The 22,031-nt window shown below is 38.2% G+C and overlaps 1 pseudogene; it reads left to right on the plus strand.

Annotated features, from left to right (window-relative positions):
• The window catches only part of LOC142616038 (G-type lectin S-receptor-like serine/threonine-protein kinase At1g67520), a 67,295-nt pseudogene that overhangs the window by 42,798 nt on the left and 2,466 nt on the right, over positions 1-22,031 (plus strand).

Consider the following 22,031-nt stretch of genomic DNA (forward strand, 5'->3'; position numbering starts at 1 on the left):
TGACTACATGGATGCTTTTGAAAAAGTACTCTTCTTCCAGAACCAAAAATTCAACCATTCATGGTTCTTAATGTTCAGCAAAGATTTTGGTAGCCAAACCCCCTCCTGGTTCCTTAAATGGTGGGAGATGTTTGGATCCATCCCCCAGATCTTCCCAGAACCACTACAAGATGCTTTGAGGTATTTTGACTCAAGGTGCAGCTCCTCTAAGCACAGATCCCAGTTCCGGTAATCTTAATTTTCTCCCGTAGGTACAAAGTCCCCTGGATCTACATGTGGAAATAGACAATGCCCAGCAACCTCTTGGAGCGGGATTTTTCAGTCAAATGGTGGGACAGCCTCAGGATCAATCCAATCATCAATCAGGTTTATAAGGATTATCCTCCCCCGACAGAAACCCATTGCCCACGGGACAAGATCTCGGTCTAGCCTAGACTCGTCCGGATATCCGGAAAATCTAGCAAAGAGTTGAAAGAATTAGCCCGGCGGCTAATAGCTCACTCACAACGGCTAGAATCGAAGAACGAGTCTCTCCCACGCTTCGAAGGATCGATCAACCACGATCCACCGGATCCATTCCAAGATTCCCAAGACCCTTACAGCGGGTATAACTTGGACAGCGATTAAAGAATATCCTGACAAAGCAACTCAGGATAAAACCCCAGTTCGGTTACTATTCAAAATCAGCACCAGCCACTGATATGAACAGTACCCGCATCATGAACGATTACCCGCACCCGGATTCCCCGACGAGTTACTATTTCAACGGTGACCGAATCTGAAAAGCAAGGGGACAAATCACTGTAGCATGAACAGTGAAAGTTTTACTGTTCACAGACACAATCATCAAAAGATACTGTTGCTTTCGGTGGAATTAACTTTCACCTCAGTAAAAGCAATTTACCTTCCGGATTTTCAGCAATCATCCAGCAGCATCCAAGGCCTCCTCCAGCCTATTTAAGGAAGCCATTCCTCCATTCTGAAGCAGGTCCAATTTTAGGAGAAACTTCAGCAACTCCAAAATTCCCTCCTCTTCCAGCCAAGAGTTCAGCTTTGCCTCCTCTTTACAACCCTTAGCATTGTAAGCAGATGGCACTATTTCATATTTGTAATATCATGGCCTCAGTCGGCCTTTATGTTTATTTTCCGCACATGGCCCCAACCGGCCTTTATGTTTATTTTCCGCACATGGCCCCAACCGGCCTTAGCCTGTAACTTACCCCCTTATGGTATCAGAGCCAAGTTTGGCCCGGTCGGATTGTAAGTTACTGTTTATTGTTTAATCAAGTTGGTCGGCACTGCCGCCATAGTTATCCAGCTTATTTTTGGCATTATAATTATTTTGAATTATTTTCATGAATATATCTCCCATACCCCATATTTTGTTTTACATCTATTTCTTGATAACTCTTCCGTTCCCTTTTATTTATTTCTTCGTCTGCTATTATTTCATCATTTTCTATTACATCTGCAAATGGTAGGCTGAGCCTCCTTCTAACCATTCTATTTGTTATTCTGTGATTATTTGTTCAGATTAACCTTTGCTTCCCTGTTATCCCTTTTCTTCCTATTTTTGTGTTTAGCCCTAAAATTTGTTGCAGATTTATACCTGTGAGATTTGTCACCGAAATCTGTGTGGTCTCCAAGCCCTAAGATGACCGAAAATCTTCCTAAGTTTGGTTTGGTCAGCCCGTGTGAAGCCGAGTGAAGGCGTGTAAGGGTGGTCCCCATTATTGGAGGAGAGTCCGGTAGGTAGGAGTTCACAGATCAGGTGTCTATCCCATAGTTGTATTTTTGCTTCAGATCTAAAGGTTAGATCCAGGAGTTTGAGGATAAAAGATAACTAGGTTGTAATTGTTGATTTAAACTTGTAACCTCAGAATCATGAATAAGTTGTTTAGAAGTTTTTCTTCCACCAGTAGTAGATGTTCTCAACCCACATCCATTCCTGATATCCCAGCAGACGTAGGAGCAATTAATTCGGAGTCTTATGAGCTATCCGATCTTGATCTAGACATAGGAGATTGGAATATCCCTAAAGTTTCCACCAGCCAATTCTATAAGTCTTCATGGTCTTTGAAAACAGCTTTCAGAACAGACTACCATGTCAAGACCATAGAACAAGTCTATGGAATCAACAAGGAGTACGAAACGTGCTACTTGTTATCACCCTCAGCTATCCAGAGTCATAAAGACAAAGGACATAACTTCCTTCACATAGGATTAGTCCAAATAGGAGTGAAACCACTCACCAGAAGAGGTTTGAACAGCTCAATCCTCATGGCCCTTAGAGATGCTCGTCACGTCAGATTTGATGACAGCCTCCTAGGAACCATAGAAACCAGTCTTAGTAACGGACCCATTCATTTTAATTGCTTCCCAGATTTTAGCATCTTTCTCCATTACAGTACAGTTATCAAAGCCCTCACACTCAATATCAAGACCCATGGAACCCTTATGACACAGGGAACTAGTCAGATCGCCTTGATATATAGAGTTTACTACAAGTGCATGAGAACGAACATGAATGTTGGGGCACTTGATCGGAGGCAAAAGGGTGAGACAACCCTCATCCAGACCACTGACCCTAGCGCCAAAGTTAAGGTTCCCAGAACCCTCAAATGGTCTGAAATTACTTTCCCAGCCAATTGGATGTTAGAAAATGAAAATCATGCTCTACAGATCCAAAACCCAGCCCAGAATCCAGATCTAGAATTTGTCCAACAACTAGCCGATGGCACGGTTAGGTTAAGTTTCGACAGATCTAGGCTTAGCACTCCTCTAGACTATGAGTGTAGGCAACCTATGGACACATCCCGGTTTAGATCTCCAATCGATCTACAGCAGCCCCATAGGCAGTCACCTATCTACCTTAGAGATAGATCTGCATCCCAGTATAGCTCAACCAGACCTTTAGGATCACCTTTTCCTAGGTCTAGAAGAGATTTAGGTGTTCAGCTTCAGGGAGTTAGAACCAATTCCCAACTCACCACACCTTGCTACACAGCCAAACAGGATTCGATTGTCAATAAGGAAGACGATCGTGAACAATCCCCCCCATCCCCATCTGGAACTGATATGGAACAGCCTCCAGATCAGCAAGAGGAATCTCTGAATATCTTAGTGTTAAACAGAGAATTCGTTCCTGACCTAGAAGAATTAGGAAAGGAGTTTAGTTCTGAGGAAAACAGGACTAAAAGAGAAGCCTACAAAGCCAATTATACCAGAGATCAAAAAGAAAAAGTATTTGAAGCATGGACGGCATTCATGAGGGAAATATCCCGTAATGTCCCCTTTTTCTTATACTTCGAAAGGTATTTTGGCCAGCACAAGCAGTTTTGTGTCCTTACCCGAGCCTGGACCATAGAAGGACCCAATGCAACCAAAGAAATTGTAAGGTCTAGTCATCCACCCCTAGAAGCCATAACCTTCAACCATCGAAGGACAGAGATAATAGCCTCTCCCTTCAAGGCCACCATAGATAGACATCAACCTGTTGACAAGGTTATTGAGCAAAACAACTATACCAACCAGTGTCTAAATATCATAGGAAAACAGCTTGACAGAATAGAAGATAGGATCGAAAACAAAGTTATCCTCCAACCAGGAAGCTCTAGTAAGCCGATCCAAACCTTAGAAAAGCCCTTAGTCAAGTTACCCACAACCAGACACACCAGCCTTAGTTATCCTAAGGATAAGACAGCCTTAGAGATAGTGGCCCAAAAGCTAGAAGAACTAGTTAAGAAGGAACCAGCCACCCCTTCATCAATGAATGTTCTAGATATCCAATCAGCCTCTAGCAGTTCTAGCCAAACCTCTGACCAAGAGATGGAACAATTAGAAAACCAGTTTCAGGATTTAGATGTAAAACGGCTTTACCATCCCGATCCAACTAGCTCACCCAAGAATTGGTATCCGAGATCTTCACCCCCTGACCTCCGGTATGAGGAAAGAAATGTTAGCAACCAATTCTCAGTATCTTCTGGTAGACTCTATGAATGGAACATAGATGGTTTATCAGAACAGGAAATCCTAAACAAAATCCAGCATATGACTATGGTAGCCAACAACTACCTGGACGAAGGCCGTCCCCATAAAGAAGTCATTGAAATGATGGCATTAGGATTTACAGGCAAACTCCAGCAATGGTGGAACAATTGCCTTACTGAAGTGTCTAAAGAAGACATCAAGTACGCCATCCAGAAAGATGAGGAAGGAAACCCCATTATCAATGAAATAGAACAAGGAATTCCTGATGGTGTCAATACCCTGATTTATACAATCATGAAACACTTCATAGGAAAACCCAGCAATATCACAGCTAGGATTTATGAGCAACTGAGCAACCTTAGGTGTAAAACCCTAGGAGATTACAAGTGGTATGAAGACGCTTTTACCACTAGAGTCATGCACAGGAGAGATTGTAATTCTCCATTTTGGAAGGAGAAATTTATTAATGGTTTACCAACCCTCTTCAGTCAGAAGGTTAAAGAAACCCTTTGCAGCCCCTTAGGTGTCATAGATTATGATAACCTAACCTATGGAGACATCTCTAGCACTATTAGAAGTGAAGGAATGAAAATGTGCAGAGATCTCAAAATCCAAAGCCATATCAACAAAAATAAAGCCAAGTACGAAATAGGACATTTACGTACTCGGTATATGGCTTACCTTCTGTCAAACCTTCCAAGAGGAAATCCAAGCACAAAGGAAAGGAATCCTTTGAGAAATCCTATAGGAAGAAAGCAACCAAGTATTATAGAAAACAAAAGCACAAGACTGATGATTTCTATAAGAAAGGAAAATCCAAGGAACCTATTCCACAAGCATCAGGCAGATGCTACAACTGTGGAAAGAAAGGTCATTTCAAGAATGAGTGTAGAGCTAAAGCCAAATCCCTTATCAATGCCCTCATTAGTGACCAACCCAGAAAAGATGAGATCTTCAAGTTACTAGAACTTGACCGCTCTGACAGCGAGTCTTTTAGCAGTGCTAGTAACAGTGAGCTCAAGCAATTATACAGGTCATCCTCTGATTCCTCTAGTGCCAGTACCTCTAGTGGCCCGGATGAACCCACGCCATGCAAAGATGGTTGCTGCAGAAACAAAACCATCAATGTGTTGAACAGACAAGAAGAACTCCTTTTAGACCTTATAGAGGCTATAGAAGATCCTATTACCAAAGCCCAGAAGCTTACCCTTTTCCATCAGACCTTAGTTAGGGAAACCAGCAAACCTGCCCTTAAAATCCAGCAACCTAAGGTAGACTTAGAGCAAATTTACAATAGGTTTACACTGTCCAAAAAGGAAGTTACTGTCAACGACCTTCAGAAAGAAATTAAGGAAACCAAATCAGAAGTCAAAATCCTTAAGCAAGAATTAACCATTCTTAGGGTCGATTATGATCTCCTTAATCGAAGGATCCAACTGTTGGAAAGCACGTCTCATCAAAGCAATGAGGAAAATCCCTCAGATGAAGAAGTTGATCAAACAGTTAACCCTACAGCTGACCTTATCCAAGAACCCAGCAAAGGTTTGTTCTTAGAAACCATCAGTAGGATTAACTTCCATAAATGGCATTCCAAAGTCAGGATTGTCATTAGCAATGATTTCGAATTTGAGGTCATAGCCTTAATAGATTCAGGTGCTGATCTTAATTGCATTCAAGAAGGCATCATTCCCTCCAAATACTTTAAAAGGTCTAAGGAGAGATTAACTTCCGCAAGTGGCGAGAGAATGCAAATTGATTTCAATATCCCACAAGCTGAGGTTTGCCAAGGTGGCATATCCTTTATGACAAAATTTGTCCTTGTCAAAAACATGACAGATAGAGTCATCCTAGGAAACCCTTTCTTGTGTTTGTTATATCCTTTCATCACTAATACTGAAGGAATCACAGCCCATCCTTTTGGTCAGACTGTCAAATTTGAGTTTATGAGAAGCCCAGAACCTTGGGAAGTTTGCTCCCTCCAAAAAGCTTCTATATCAAAAACTCTCAGTACTATCACCATCCTTCCATCTCATAATCAAGCCCAGCATCTTGATTCAGCCAAAACAATTGATCATCCCTTTGATTCCAATCAATTGTCATCATACATTCATCATGAAGATATTTGCATCTCTGCATCCATCAGTTTTAAAAGCAAAAGGTTTTTTCACAATTATTTAAAAATCTCAAATGATCCAAACCTTTCTTGGCAGGAGATAAAGAGAGCAATATTTAATACCACTAGTAAGTGGGAGATGACTTCTTCAGCTGGGAAGAAAGGCAAGGGGAAAGCACCCGCAAGGGACTATCCTCAAGACAAAAGACTACCAGCGGGACAGTCTTTTGTAAAGCATGAAGGCGCATCCTCTACAAGCCATAGAGGAGCAACATCCCTTCAGGAATTTGTCCCTCCAACGGTGACATATTCCAATGGTGATATGGCTATTGTTTTACAGGAAGTTTTATCCAGGGCTTTACAGTTCAATAATGGAACATACACAGACCTACCCTACTCCATTAAATGTCTCCTTGATAACCTTCACTTTGCCCACACCAGAAATAATCAAGACCTATTCCTAAAAACCCTCAGAGCACTAGAAATCCATCTAGTAAACCTTGAAGCAAGAAATGAAATCTTAACTAGTCAACTCTCTGGCAAAGAGGATGTCCATTCAATGGACAAAATGACTATCATGAGCACTGATTATGCTAAACTCAGTCTTAAGACTAGAGCAACTCTAAGAAGTGCCGTTGCCAACTTGCCATCAGATTTACAAACTCGTATTCTGAGAAGCAAGGCCATGAACGAAAGCCAGAATCTCTGGTATGAGCATTTCAAAATACTAGTTACAACTACTATTCCTAATCCAGATGATTCGGATGATATGGATAACATTCTAGTACAAGCTGCATGGGAAGAATACTTTGGAAGCAGCTCCAGGGTATATGAAAATAAGCATCCCTTCCCAGGACTTTTGGTCAATTATGAAGACGGGTCAGATGAAGAAGAAAGAGATCCAGAATGGCTCTCCCAGATGTTTGAATCCGGTTTTATTAGACTTATCAAACTCACAAGTCATGACCAAATTAGCCAGCTTCCTGAGATCATCCAAAATGCCGTTAGGCAAGTCAACAGCCCCTTTGTTTCTATCAGATGTTGGAGTACTCTACCAGAATGGGACAAAAACAGTTGGATGGAAGTTCATCCCTCAAAGCACCTTGTCCTCATTAATGGTTTCTCTTATCAGGGCCCATGGTATGAAGGAGACACATATATCTCATACAAATACCCTAATGCTCTAGCAGAGCGCTGGAGGAATTACTTCAACAACCAAATCATCGATGTCAGCCAAGAGCTTTGGAAGGACTATCATTTTATAAGCTCCACAGACAGGATCTATGTTTTTGGGAGACGACCATATGACTCCGCCATTAGAAATTTGAAAAAACTTGGTCCTGATAGTCCCAGAGAATTTCTTACAGGGAAAAAGCCTGTCCATGAACCACTTCTCTACTGTGGACTCTGCAACACCTATGCCAGATATCACGAGCACGATTGTGGTAACGATTCCCCATGGGATCCTTATGATGGATATCCATCAGATGCTCCTGATACTGACTGAAACATCCTGTCAAAGCAACTCAGGATGAAAATCCCAGTCCGGTTACTATTCAAAATCAGCACCAGCCACTGATATGAACAGTACCCGCATCATGAACAATTCGCACCCAGAGATTCCCCGACAGGTTACTATTTCAACAGTGACCGAATCCAGAAAAGCAAGGGGACAAATCACTGTAGCATGAATAGTAAAAGTTTTACTGTTCACAGACACAATCATCAAGGGATACTGTTGCTTTCGGTGGAATTAACTTTCACCTCAGTAAAAGCAATTTACCTTCCGGATTTTCAGCAATCATCCAGCAGCATCCAAGGCCTCCTCCAGCCTATTTAAGGAAGCCATTCCTCCATTCTGAGGCAGGTCCAATTTTAGGAGAAACTTCAGCAACTCCAAAATTCCCTCCTTTTCCAGCCAAGAGTTCAGCTTTGCCTCCTCTTTACAACCCTTAGCATTGTAAACAGATGGCACTATTTCATATTTGTAATATCATGGCCTCAGTCGGCCTTTATGTTTATTTTCCGCACATGGCCCCAACCGGCCTTTATGTTTATTTTCCGCACATGGCCCCAACCGGCCTTAGCCTGTAACTTACTCTTTTCTGGGTTGGTCAATAATGAGGGCATTGATAAGGGATTTGGCTTTAGCTCTACACTCATTCTTGAAATGACCTTTCTTTCCACAGTTATATATATATATATATATATATATATATATATACACATACAAAATTGTTGGGTTACACATATGAGTGAAGTTCCACATTGAATAAAAATGAGAAGAATGAGTGGTTAATATAACATAATTGAGCACATATCCATTGGGCTTAGGCCTTTTGGGTTAAAATGTGTCTCAATATATTATATTAATTACTCAAGGAAGGTCCCCAAGGTGTTTATCCTCCCCTTCCCCCCCCCCCCCCAAGAAGTGGTATCAGAGCATTGGTTGTTAAACGTGATTGTCTTGTGCTGATGATAGAGGATGTCCTTTACTATAAGGATTTGCATGACCCTATTGAGGGTGATAGTGCTAAGCTAAGCGAGATGTTTGATAAAGACTAGGATAAGTTAAATAGTGTGGTAGGCCATTTTGTGATTTTGGGCTGGACTGTCTCCTGTTGTACCAGGGCCCAAGTATTTAGGATAGGAGAGTTGGGACTGGTCCAATTGCAACCCACCTTAGGCTAGCTTGTGCACAAACTATGCCCCTCTTTGCTGAAACTTGGTTCACATGCCTATGGTAGGCGAGACTATTACACAGGGGTTATGGCAGACAAGTACAGTATGATAATAATAAAGGCAATATGTTTCCAGTTAGATGAAATAAGTACGGAATCCTCAAGAAAAAGATATGGCAATAAGAAATACACTGCGGGTGAAATCACAAAGACAAGAAAGGAAATGATTGTGATGAACAATAATATCAAAAGGTTAGTCTGCCGTGCTTAGTGGTATTATGGGACTAAAACTAAGAAGGAAACCACTTCCTCAACATGGGTAACCTCACAGGACGATCGTGCCATTAGAAATTACCCAGTTTGAGGGAACGGACCTGAATGGCTTATACCCAAGCAAATCATTCATCCTTAATAGAGGATTGGCTTTCAGAGGGAGAGAAAAGATAAGCCTATTGGTGCATGCCTACCACTCTACAGTCCCTATTTCTCGTCCTGATTCTCTTTATCTTTTTTCTCCGTTTTGTCCCTTTGTTTCTTTTCGGCTCTTTTCTCTCTTTATGGTGATGGTGGTGCTGCAATTCACTCCTAGTGGTTGCTACTATTTCGATGATGATCTTGTGCACGGCGAAAGCCTTTTATATACTACTTGTCGTGACTTTTTTTACTATTTTTCCCTTTAACAACTTTTTTCTAGGTGTGGGTGTACTTCTAGAGCACTTATTGGCTTGTCAACTGCCCGGCCACCACCACTTGTGTGCGTTGGCCGTGCCATACCCTATTACCAAACAAAGAGTTCTACTTTGTTTGCTTGCTTACCATGGCATTCTTATCTACCACAGTGTAGGTATTCTCTCTCTCACTATCCCTCATGGCATGCACCTAGTGGTTCCAACTCATTCTCCCTTTTTTGGGTAGTATGCCATCCCAGTAGGACATTTCCCCCAAAAGAGTTTGAGCGGGAACTCGAAAATAGGCCTTTCCTTCTCCCCACCGCTAGACCATACCCTCTCTTAACTCTGATCCATTTCCCACTACTCCTGTATTAGCTAGGTACAGGTTGGTGGTGCCTGGGCCTTGTGCGTGCTCCACATTTCATGTATATCCAAGACTTGTTTGCTGCTCATGCATTTTCCATGGACTGGAGGCTTGCCTGCGCATTCTACCACCCATTCTTGACCTCTTGTGGCGTGAACTGTTCTCTGACCCTCCACCCTTGATGGCATGCTTCCCCCAAGGGCTGGGCCTTGCTTGATAGTAGGCTTTTCTCTCCATCAGCCCTCCATTTGTTCTTTCCGTTGGCTTGCCGGTGCTCCTGCCATGCCATTCTATTATTTATGCTGCGGTGCTATTTGATCCTTGCCTACTGGGCCTCTTTCAGGCCTACTGCATGTTCTTCCCTCAATTAGTTACAACGCCATAATATTGTCATTGGGCTTGTAGTCATGTTGCGTTGGGCTTCCTAGACCCATTACATTATTTCTGGACTCCTTTGGCCTATTTCTTCCTTGTTGGGCATCCTCGACCCATTTTCCTTCCTTGGGCGTCCTCGGCCCATTTCCAATTCTACATTCCCATGAGCTTTTACTAACTCTTTATGGGCTTCCCTAGCCCAATTACTATATCCTTCATCCTCGGGGTTCATGGGCTTCCCATAAACCCCTTACTTTCTTACTTTATTACTTCGGGCCTGTTGTGGCCCATTCTCACTTTTCTACATCACATAATGCCCATAGGTTTACTGCTTCTTCCTTTGGGCTCTTGTTGGCCCATTTGCTTTTCCAAGGCCCATTTGTTTACTTATTGGGCCTAAGACTCATAATTCCTATCATTCAGGCTTGATGAGTTTCTTTCTCTCAATCCATTAACTCTCTTCCTGCCCATATAATTGGGCTTCTTCCTGCTGCTGGGCTTTTCCAAAATGAGCATCAAAAAATATAAAATCCATTGGATGTATTAAAAAATGCATCGATGTGAGTGTGTTTCATCATGAATCCCAAGAGACTAATACTGAAGCTCTTTGGGAAAAATTGAAGGGTCTCTATGAAAGAAAGACACCTCCAAATAAATCTTTTGTTGCGCGAAAGCTTGTGAATTTGAAGCTTAAGGAAGAGAGATCTGCAGCTGAGCATTTGAGTGAGTCCCAAGACTTGGTAAATCAGATAATTACAATGAAGTTGATAATTGATGGTGAGCTTCAAGCTTTATTGCTTCTAAGTTCCTTACTTGATAATTGGGAGACTTTGGTGGTCTTCGCTCCAAATGGTGTGCTACAACTTGCAATGGTCGAGGATTGCTTATTCAATGAAGAAACAAGAAGAAAAGACATGAGCAAGGATAATGCACAGACTCTTATCACCGAAAACAAGGGAAGGAGACTACAAATTCTAAGAGGCGTGGTATACCCAGAAGTCAATCAGAATCAAAAGGAAAATTCAAGTGTTCAAAGAAGGTCACATAAGTAGAACCTGCACGGCTTGGAAAAATAAATAGAAAGATGAGAAAATTTAGAATAAAGTAGAAGAAAAAAATACCACCGTTGTCTTGACAATTGAAGATGTGGTGATCTATGTAGGGGAGGATGAATGTTGCAATGTTTCTTATCCTTTTTTTCAATGGGTGATTGACTCAACCGCTTCCTATCATGTCCCTCGAAGAAATGAGCTCTTTACTTCATACAAAGCAGGAGACTTTGGGAAAGTGAAGATAGGCAATAACAGTTATACTGACATTGTAGGAATTAGAGATGTTTGTATTGAGACTAACACTGGATACACCTTGACATTGAAGAAGGTGCGGCATGTGCCTGATATGTGCTTGAATCTGATTTCTACTCATATTCTGGATAAAGAAGACTATGAAAACTATTTTGGAGATGGTAAATGGAGACTCTCCAAAGGATCATTGGTGTTTGCTGGAAGGAAGATTTGTTGTACACTTTACAAGACACAAGTAAAGGTATGCAAATATGTTGTTAATGCAACTCAAGAAGAATCTTTGCCTAACTTGTGACATAGGTGGCTGTCTCACATGAGTGAAAAAAGGTTGCAAATTTTAGAAAAGAAATCTCTCATTCTTTTTGCGTGTCACTTAAACATTGTGATTATTGTTTATTTGGAAAACATCATAAAGTTTCATTTCGCATTCTCTCTACTAGAAAGCCCAATGTGTTAGATCTCGTTTATTTTGATGTATGTGGTCCCATTGATGCGGAGTCCTTAGGTGATAATAAGTATTTTGTTACTTTTATTGATGATGCTTCACAAAAGGTTTTTGAAAACTAAAGACCAAGTATTTAAGCACTTCAAGAAATTTCATGCCATGGCGGAAAGAGAGAGATTGAAGTCTGAAACACAAATTTGAAGCTGACTGAAAGAAAAAGATTAGTATTTTGTGCGGCACTAAGGGAAAAAAGAAAATGTGATTTTTCTTTTGCTCAAGATGTACGAGGAAGATAAATTGGGGTTTTCTCTGGGAAAAATATTTGGGTGCTACAATCACAAAGAGTTGAAGTATTCATAGTGGAAGATCATACTGCTAGGTTTTGTGATGATGTTGTATTTGGTCCCAGCGTTATTATTGTAATTTCCCAATTTACTATGAACTTAGGTTTTGGGTATTACTTGAGTGATGTAATATCTATTTTATTATAGTGGATTGATCAGATTTGCCTTGTGGTTTTTCCTTCTACACTAGAGGGTTTTCCACGTAATTTCTTAGTGTTCTTATTGGTTGATTTTTTTATCGCTTATGTAGATTTCTATATTTTTTTTTATTACTTGAGTTATATTTAATTTAATTCACAAATATATTGGGACAAGTGGTACTAGAGCCCATGGTGGTGTGCGGAGAAAGTTGTGAGGAGTTCATGGTCCCTACCTAGTATGGAGAAGGTTAGGATGAGTGAGTTGGACTTGTTCATGGCCCACAGAGAGGTTTTGAACCTCATAGAGAGGCAAAAACTCACATATGAGGGGGAGATTGTTGGGTTACACGTGTGAGTGAAGTCCAACATTAAATAAAGATGAGAAGAATGAGTAGTTAATATAACATAATTGAGCACATACCCATTGGGTTTAGGTCTTTTAGGTTAAAGTATGTCTCTATATGTTATATTAATTACTCGAGGAAGCTCCCCAAGGTGTTTATCTCCCCAACAATATTAAACTCATCAAACTAATTTTTGCATTTTCCAAATTTTTTTTTGTTATTGTTGTTAAATGTTCAATATCACTTTCAAAAAATTTATACTGGAAATAATGAAATAGATGAAGAAAAAGAATTGCTTAATTTAGTGATTTCAAATAGACCTATTGATGAGAATGAGGTCCTAAGTGATAGAAAGAAGAGGCTGGATGTAAGTATATTTAGCTATGAATCTATCATAGTAGCCACAAATAACTTCTCATTGGAAAGAAAGCTTGGAGAAGGGAGTTTTGGAACTATTTACATGGTAACCTCTAAAAAATTTCTAAGAAGAGATTTAAATTACATATGACTAATACTCTTCAAACTTGATTTGATCATTACAATAGGGAACACTGCTAACAGTTCAAAAAATAGTTGTAAAATGACTATAAAAAAGTTCAAGGCAAGGAGCAAGGAAGTCAATACCGTACCGGAGGCTGTATCAGTTTGGCCACCAGTACGATATATTTCGGGTATCGGTCAATATCGGTGTACTGTTTCGGGTTTATTGCTATTTTATATATTTAATACACACACACACACACACACACACGAAATCTATATTTACCATAAAACATTACCTCAAAAATCTCTATTTACAATATAACATTATTTCAATTGTTCATTGCATACAAAGAAAAAAAAAACACAATATAAAAAACAAAAAACTTAATTGTTCATTACATACAAAGAAAAAAATAATACAAATAATTAAGTTAACACAAATTTAATACAAATGGTATTTTCACTTATTTTAAAATTATGGTCAATTTTTTGTTAGAGAAATTTTTTTCTTTCTAATTTTCTTATGAACCAAACGTGTGAAAATATTTTACAATTAAATTTTTTTTTTTATACAAGATAGAATTTCTACTCTAGCCTAATCTAAATATATATGTGTGTGAAACTACCTTCTGGAGACTTGAACTCCGACCCTTGCCCCCCACACCCCACAAGAAAACAAATGTAAACCTCTCAAATTATAAAAAGAAAATAAAAACGGTCAGCAAAGTATCATGTTTTAGCATCACAAGAATATCCCCTTCAGCACAAGAATATCCCCTTTAGCAAACTATCAACCACTGTGGAAAGTAAACTGTTCAGAAAAGAAGGCCTAAGATTATGTACAACTACAACTACAAAAAGAACAATAGATAACAAAACAAGACACATCTTCACCATCTCTCTTTGGACTGGCAGGTGAACCCATCTTCACATTATTCACCTCTAAACTCCATCTTCACTTTTGATACAACAACCCAAAAAAAAAAAAAAAAAAAAAACCATACTACTCTTCTTCTTAGTTTCTTGGCTACTTAGTTGTATTTGTGTGCACTTCATCTTTATGTTCTTCTTCTTATTCTACTATTTACCCAGATGAGAATTGTACCCACCAATGACCAATGGCAGCATCATCATCATCTTTGGTGAGCATAGAAGCCTCATTTTTTGAAAATCTCAAAGGCTTTATTCTTGCTGTTGTTTCGGTCCGGTACTCATTTATCGGCTGGTACGGCTGGAATTCGCCGGTATGGCCAGTATTTTTTCCGGTATGAAATAAGGGGTGTACCTATGCCGGTGCACTGGCCGGTACGGTATGGTATCATCTTCACTGGCAAGGAGTAATTGAGTTCAAGAATGAGTTGATACGAACATCTAAACTCCAACACGTGAATTTTGTTAAGCTTCTAGGTTGTTGCATTTTTGGAGAAGAAAGGATGTTAATCTATGAATATATGCCCAACAAAAGCTTGGACTACTTTCTCTTTCGTTTGGAAAACATTCAACTATTTATCTTTAGGATTCATTTGTTTTCTATAAGGAATTTATATACTTATCAATATTACATTATATAAAGTAGATTAATGATTGTGTATGACTTTTATATTGCTAGATTCAAATAGAAGTATGCTACTCGAATGGAAGAAACATTTCAACATAATTGAAGAAATTGCTCAAGGAATGATCTAGCTCCATAAGTATTCAAGATTGAAAATAATTCATAGTGATTTAAAAACCATTATCAAACTTCTTGATGAAAGTATGAATCCAAAGATTTCTAATTTTGGCATAGCAAAAATTTTCAAATAAAATGATCTAGAAACAAATGCAAATAGAATTGTTGGTACATAGTAAGCTAAATACATATCATTCATAAAAGAAATTTACACAAAGTTAAATGGTGGAATAGATAATTCCAAATGAGAACATACTCATAGTAAATATTATTAATATCAAAATTATCAAATTAAAAATAAAACAAAAAGAAATGATTATATTTTGTAAAAAGTTTTAGTGCATTGCACAACTACGAACTATTATGCAGTAAAACGAAGTCATTGGCACGGGAAAAAGATTATATTTATTTCTATTTTTAAGTGGTGATCCACAAAATCAAGATTTCACAGCTATAATACATTACAATGAATATTAATCATTTATTTTGCTCTGAGTATTCTATTTTATACTCCACCAATCATAACCTATCACATTTTAATTATTTGAACTTATCATTTAAAACAATTTCAATTTAATTAAATGGTAGTGCTCCCATGATATTAATCTTAAGATTTATTGCTTTTAATATATTCATAAATTTTTTGAGGTAAAGTTTTGGAGGTAAAAGATAGAAACTTTATTTATTTAATTTTTTTTTTTTTTTGAGAAAGAGCACTGTAATTTTATTGATGATAAGTCGAATTGACTTGAATAACTGAAAAAGGTGTAGAGGCAACATCATCCATCCACACCGTTGCTAACATGTCTCGTATGTCTAGCAATGTTGTGGGCTCACTTGCTGGCCTGTATGTGCACACGATTGAACTCTGAATGTTTTAAAAGTGTGTAAAACACCTATGAATGTTTAAACTCTCAAAATACAAATTACCAACACAAAGTTATTATCAAACAATGTATGTGCGGAATATGAAAATAAGCTAAATTAGAATTGGTAAAACAATCTAAACCTAAATTAATCACAACCATAGCAGCAATTAAAAGGTAAAGATTAAGGGAAGAGAGATGTAAACACAAAGACAACACAACGATGTGTTATCAAAGAGGAAACCGAAGTCCTCAACATAAAACCTCTCCGCCGCCTTTCAAGCGGTGAATAATCCACTAGAGAATGAAGTTGGGATAAATGAATAGCAAAAGACCTTCCAAGCCTAATCTACCCAGTGTACCTAAGCCCTCCAAGCTTCTTGCTCCAACGAGGTTACACTGAACCTTTGCCAAGCCCTCCAAGTTGTGAATGAGTCAATCTTATTTTTCTTTAGAGTTTCTCTCTCAAAATTCTCTCTAGAAGCTCTCTACAATACGTGGGTATAAGGGGTATTTATACTGGTGTGCGTTTGGAATGCGAAAGGTCAGTTTTTCCCAAACAGAGTGGTTTGGCGACTTGACCTCGTGACTTGACTGATTTGCGAGTCTGAGTCGCTAGTTAATTGCCTAGCCAGACTAGAGGTTTTGTCCTATAATGCTCCAGCTGGTGTGACTCTTCAGCTCCTCTGCATGCTTCACACGTGTGCCTCATTTGGCGACTTGCCAGCCGCGAGCCAATTGCGAGATCCAGTCACGAGGCCCTGCTTGAATGCACACTTTTGAGCTTTTCTTCACATTCTCTCACACACTACCCTTACATGATTCACACCTAAATACATGGTTTCTAAATGCTGAATTATAAGAAAATTGGCATGGAATAAAGCCAACAAAATGATTGAATAAATTCAATCTTACAATCTCCCCCTTTGGCCATTCCGTGACAAAACCCTAAAACAAACTCTAGACTTAGCATGTGAGTTAGGAACAGTTGAACAAAACTCACTCACACCTAACTTTAGAATCTGTGAAGCTCTTGAACCATACGAACTGAAAACAAGAACACAATACAATCATTGTAGGCAGAAAACTTGAAATGCATATGGAGCAAGCACAATACGATCAAGCAAAATAGATTAAGGCAATAAAGCATGGCTTGACCAAAAAAAAAATCATTATAAATAGTGACCATAATGATCATTCTCACAAGGAATGAACATCCGAACATGCAAGGAAATAAGCTTAATGCAAAGTATCATTTGCATGTCATACACTCAACCGATACAACAACACAAGGTAATTACATTAAGGATATAAAATCCAACAAGGGCACAAGAGTGATGTACTTAAAGAAATGCATAACATTAACAACAAGTACTAACCTACAAAGCATGGGTACAAAACACAAGACAACAAAAACATAGCAACATAAACATAGGCCTGTTCATTCTCCTGTTCTTCAACTTCAATACTCCCCCTTTGATTGAGACTCCCCCTATCATCATCTCCCCATTTTTGTCATGGAATAGCTAGTCCTCATTTTCTTCTAACTTTCTCTGAATCTGATCCAATTGAGTTTGGAGAGAAGTGAACCTCGTATCACAATGGATGTTGTGATAGTGTAGGAGAGAGGAAAATCCGAACATCTTGGTACTTATGTCGTGAACGAATGCCAAAATTTTGTCTAACTTCTCATCATAGGAGGATGAACTAGAGCGTGAACCACTATGAGAAGTTGAAGTCTCTGTCTTGATTCCTTGCCGACTATGACCAATGCTAGCGTTGAGCATACAAATGTTGATTGGACTTGGCTTCGGATAGGAAGACTCATCTACCGATGTATGAATGCCTTTGAGTTTCAATATTCTTGAGACGAGATAGCAAAAAGGAATGCAAATCCTTGATTCATTTCTTGCAGCAGTTTTGCGCAAAATATGAAAGATATGAGCGCAAATATCAATCTCTTCATCAGCTATCAGATCATGAAGGAATAAAGCTCTCCCGAGATTCATGTACCCGGTGTGAAATAGAGGATAATGATTATGGAACATGATTATTATACGAGCCCTTAATTTCGAAGATAGGGAGGAAACACTGATTGAATTCCCATTTTGGGAGAATTCCAAGTTTCATCCAAGAGCGTCCTGAAGTAAATCCTCATCCGGTGTCAGATCATCATATACCGGTGGATTAGGGAACATTGGCCGGTTGATGTGTAGGATATCTACCAGATAAACGGGAGACACGGAAAAACTCTTACCTCTAACCCAACATTTGAGCTCATCTCCCTTAACAATGGCATTAGCATAGAACTCTTTTACCAAATTCTCATATGCATCATTAAGGTTGGAGAGAAGGAAGTTCCAATCCTTGGTGTCTAGGAGAGATGGCTGGTCAACAACCCTTTCAACCAGCAATGAGGCATCTCTAAAGAATTTCTCATAAGTCTGAAAAGCAGTAAAAGATTTGAACTTGATAGGGTCATACATTCCCATTGGTGATCGGGTCCTATTTGCACTAAGATAGAGATCATCGACATCAATCACAGGCTTTTTGCCTTTGCTGCTGCCTCCTTTCAAAGCAAATCTTTTGAACGGGGACATGTTTAGGCTGCATCATGGCACACCAAAGCACAACAGAAACCATACAAGACAAGAATCTCTATTAGCACTGAGTTAGTCCCAAAACAAAAAATTAAAGAAAACTCTAAAATCCTGAGGTTCCAATCATGTCACTGAATGTGTGTGTCCCATATATAACACATTGTGCAACCAAAGGTAGAGTGTAACAACATGTATCCAACACAATCCACACAATACTCTTACCAAACCATCAAATACCCATATTCAAGCAACATATTCACAAATATCATCAACAACACCCAAATCAAGAAATCTTAGGAAAGAAACTTGAAATACATTTGGTAAGAAACAGAGCCCATACCTTTTCTTGAAGATTGGTGAAGAAGAGTTAAAGAATATGAAAAGTTTATGTGTGAACACGGTGAGTTTCAAAGAGGGAAAGAAGAACAACAAGATGAATAGAAACTAGTTGTGGGGGAAAACTGAAAATTTTGTGAAACTGTCCTGGAAATAACCCTTATTGTGCAAAGTGCGCAATTTTCGCGACTGGATTGAGTCGTGAACAAGTCGCCAAAATAAGCCGCCAAGAACCCTTGAGACAAAATCTTGAAAAATTTTGCTAAGTGTTTTTTGCGACTAAAAGTTCCACTCATGAGAAAGTCATGACAGGAGTCACCAGACTGTTTGAGTAAACTCGCGACTGGAGCTTTCACTCGTGAACAAGTAAAACCATGTTATTTTAGGAAAATGAATTCCCATGTTTTTTAAAGAAAAATGTCCAAAACTTAGGTCAAAATCATTTTTTAAAAGGTTTTTAAGAAATGGGCTTCCATGGTTTTAGTGAAAACCATGGTTTTTATTTAGTTTTATGTAAAAAAAAAAAAAAAAAAACCCAAACTTAATCTCTTTTTGGAAAAGGATTTTGAAAATGGCATTGATTGCATTTTATGCCTTGTAAAGACCAATTTCAGGGGAAAGAAAAGGGATGGTCATTCGGGTCTTTTTTTTTTTTTAATCTTTTTGAAAACACATTTTTGGATATTTGTTTACCCAAACTTCTATTGTTTTGTAATCTAAGGTTCATGGTGCTAGCTAGAGATGTAGCTCCCTTGAACCCTTGTACCCATGAGAATGATAACAAGGACAATTAGGAGAGCTTAAAGGTAAAAGACATGAATTGAAAGCAAGGATGAACATAATTTAAAGAACTTGAATGTAAAGGGAAGTTATAGGCAAGAACATAATTTAAAGAACTTGAACATGAATGCAATTTATAAGCAAGAACATAATTTAAAGGACTTAATTAAAACTCTTTTTGTTTTTTCAAGAATTCTCCCTTAAACAAACTCTAAAACATGTATGAGAAAAGCTTGTGGACTCTCTCCTATGATAGGAAATAGAGGTTTCAGCATCCCCTCTCTCAAGTGATCCTACTCCAATTCCTAGAAGTATTCCTACATTTCATTCTTGGAAACGTGTTTATGATTTGCTTAAATAAAACCCACCTATGTTAAATCTTCATTTTCGCACTAAGGTTAGCCATGCACTAGGCTATTCCTCCACGTGCCATCTAGTTGGTAATATGAAGATTTTCCACATCATCAAAATAATCACTCTCTTCCTCCCTAGGGTAAGGTCATCCCATAAGTCTAGAAGGATTCTACCTCCACATGCCATCTACTTTCAGTGCATCTAAATCATTGATTTCCTCTATGGCAGTGAATCTAGGCCTAAATCTCTCAAGTAAGGACCTAAGGATTTTCCTTATAATTTTGCACTCAGAATACCTTTCACCTAGGTTGAAGTTAGAGTTGACTATGTCATTTAGCTTGGCATAAAATTCATCAAAATTTTCATCTTCTTAGATCCTAAGCTCTTCAAACCTAGAGGTAAATATTTGAAAATTTTGAGTTCTTAACAGACTAAGTTCCCTCCTGTGTGGTTTCTAAGATGGTCTAGGCTTCTTTAGCAATTTCTACATTAGAAAATCGCCTAAACTCTTCTTGAAACACGACAATAAATATTGCATTCAAGCTTATACTATTAAGTTCAGCCTTAGCCACTCATTCTTTTTTCCATTTATCATAGAGCTCTTCAGGTGGACTCCAGCCTATCATAACACATCCTCACCTTGGGATTTTAAGAATACTCTCATGTGCACGTTCCAATAAACATAGCTTGAACCATCATAGAGTGGGGATATGGTCAAAGAGCATCCACGATCCATTAAACAAGGGTCACGGATCACATTCAAGAAAATAAATTCCAATCTGAGTATACCTAGTCTAATACCAATTGATAGGGTTTTTAGACCTCAGTTGTACTGGTTAACTAGTTTAATGCCAAGTAAATTGTTAATCAAATTATGCTTAAGGCTTTGGTTAAACAATCAACACCAATTTTGTTTAAAATTATAAATGCAGTTGAAATAACATCACCCAAGTTTGGTAACCTAGGAAAAAACAACTGAACAAATTGTCCCAAAGTAAAAACCAATGGGGGGCGGGGGGGGAACCTTCTTGAATGGAAATCTACTACATTGAGAGAAGTTTATAATCTAAGTAAATCCTTTGCCTAGAATGGAAATCTACTATATTGAGAGAAGTTTATAATCTAAGTAAATCCTTTGCCTAGACTCTACAACTTGTAGATAACTTACAATATAAATCTTCTGCTTTAGAATCTCTAAACTCTTATATTAGTGAAGTCCCTCACGAATGACGTAGTAGTGTTCATGACCAGAACCTCTGACTGAATCCAACAACCCCTTGAAGATTTGATTCAAAGTAGCAAGTTTGTGATTGGAACTATGACTTCAACTTCTTCACCAATTGATCTTCGCATCTACTTTGAATGTCTCCGGTTTAGTGAAATTGAGAGAACTCGATTTGTTTGTCTTTTTCATTTGTTTTAATAAAAGAATGATACTGGTTTATGAATTTCATATTTAAGGGTTTTTTTTTTCCCCCAATCCTAAAGAATTCAACTACTCAATGATTTGAAAAAATGTTAGTTTGGAGGTCTAATTCAGTTGAGACAAAGCTTAGAATTTAGGTGTTGTGAATTTTCTTAATCCATTTTTTTGTGCTTTATTATGATTTTGTTTCCAAAATCTTTTCTTCTAAAGATTAAATAAAGTATTAATTTTTCAATTCCACTCCAAAGCAAACACTAGAAAACTAAAATATGACAAGTGACATAGCTAATATCGTATGAATTTGCCAAGTAGCGTGCCAATTATATGGAAATCATTTTCCTTCTACTAAAAACCAATGTTCAAAATTATACTTCTCTAACAAAAATTTAAAAGAAGTCTAAGTGTTGCCACAATTCTATATAAAACAATAAGTCGAATAATATAAGTAAATAAGTAAAACCTTCAAAGAGAGTACTATTTCATAGTCTCATATCTGATATGTTTCACACAATATCCACACTTTCATAATAGATGTCCCCATTTTACACATGATTTGAAAAAATGTTGACATAAATATAGAAGAGTGTGGGGACATTATTGGATGAGAAACATTCAAAGCCATACTCTCAGATCTAATATGTTTCTCATCCAATAATATGTGTGTGTATATATACATATATATATAGCCAAAGTTGAAGAGAAAATTCAATTAGATTTTAAATTAAATTTTAATTAGAGTCTAA

Source organism: Castanea sativa, chromosome 11 (genome assembly GCF_040712315.1).
Source record: "Castanea sativa cultivar Marrone di Chiusa Pesio chromosome 11, ASM4071231v1".
In the NCBI taxonomy this organism is placed as follows: domain Eukaryota; kingdom Viridiplantae; phylum Streptophyta; class Magnoliopsida; order Fagales; family Fagaceae; genus Castanea; species Castanea sativa.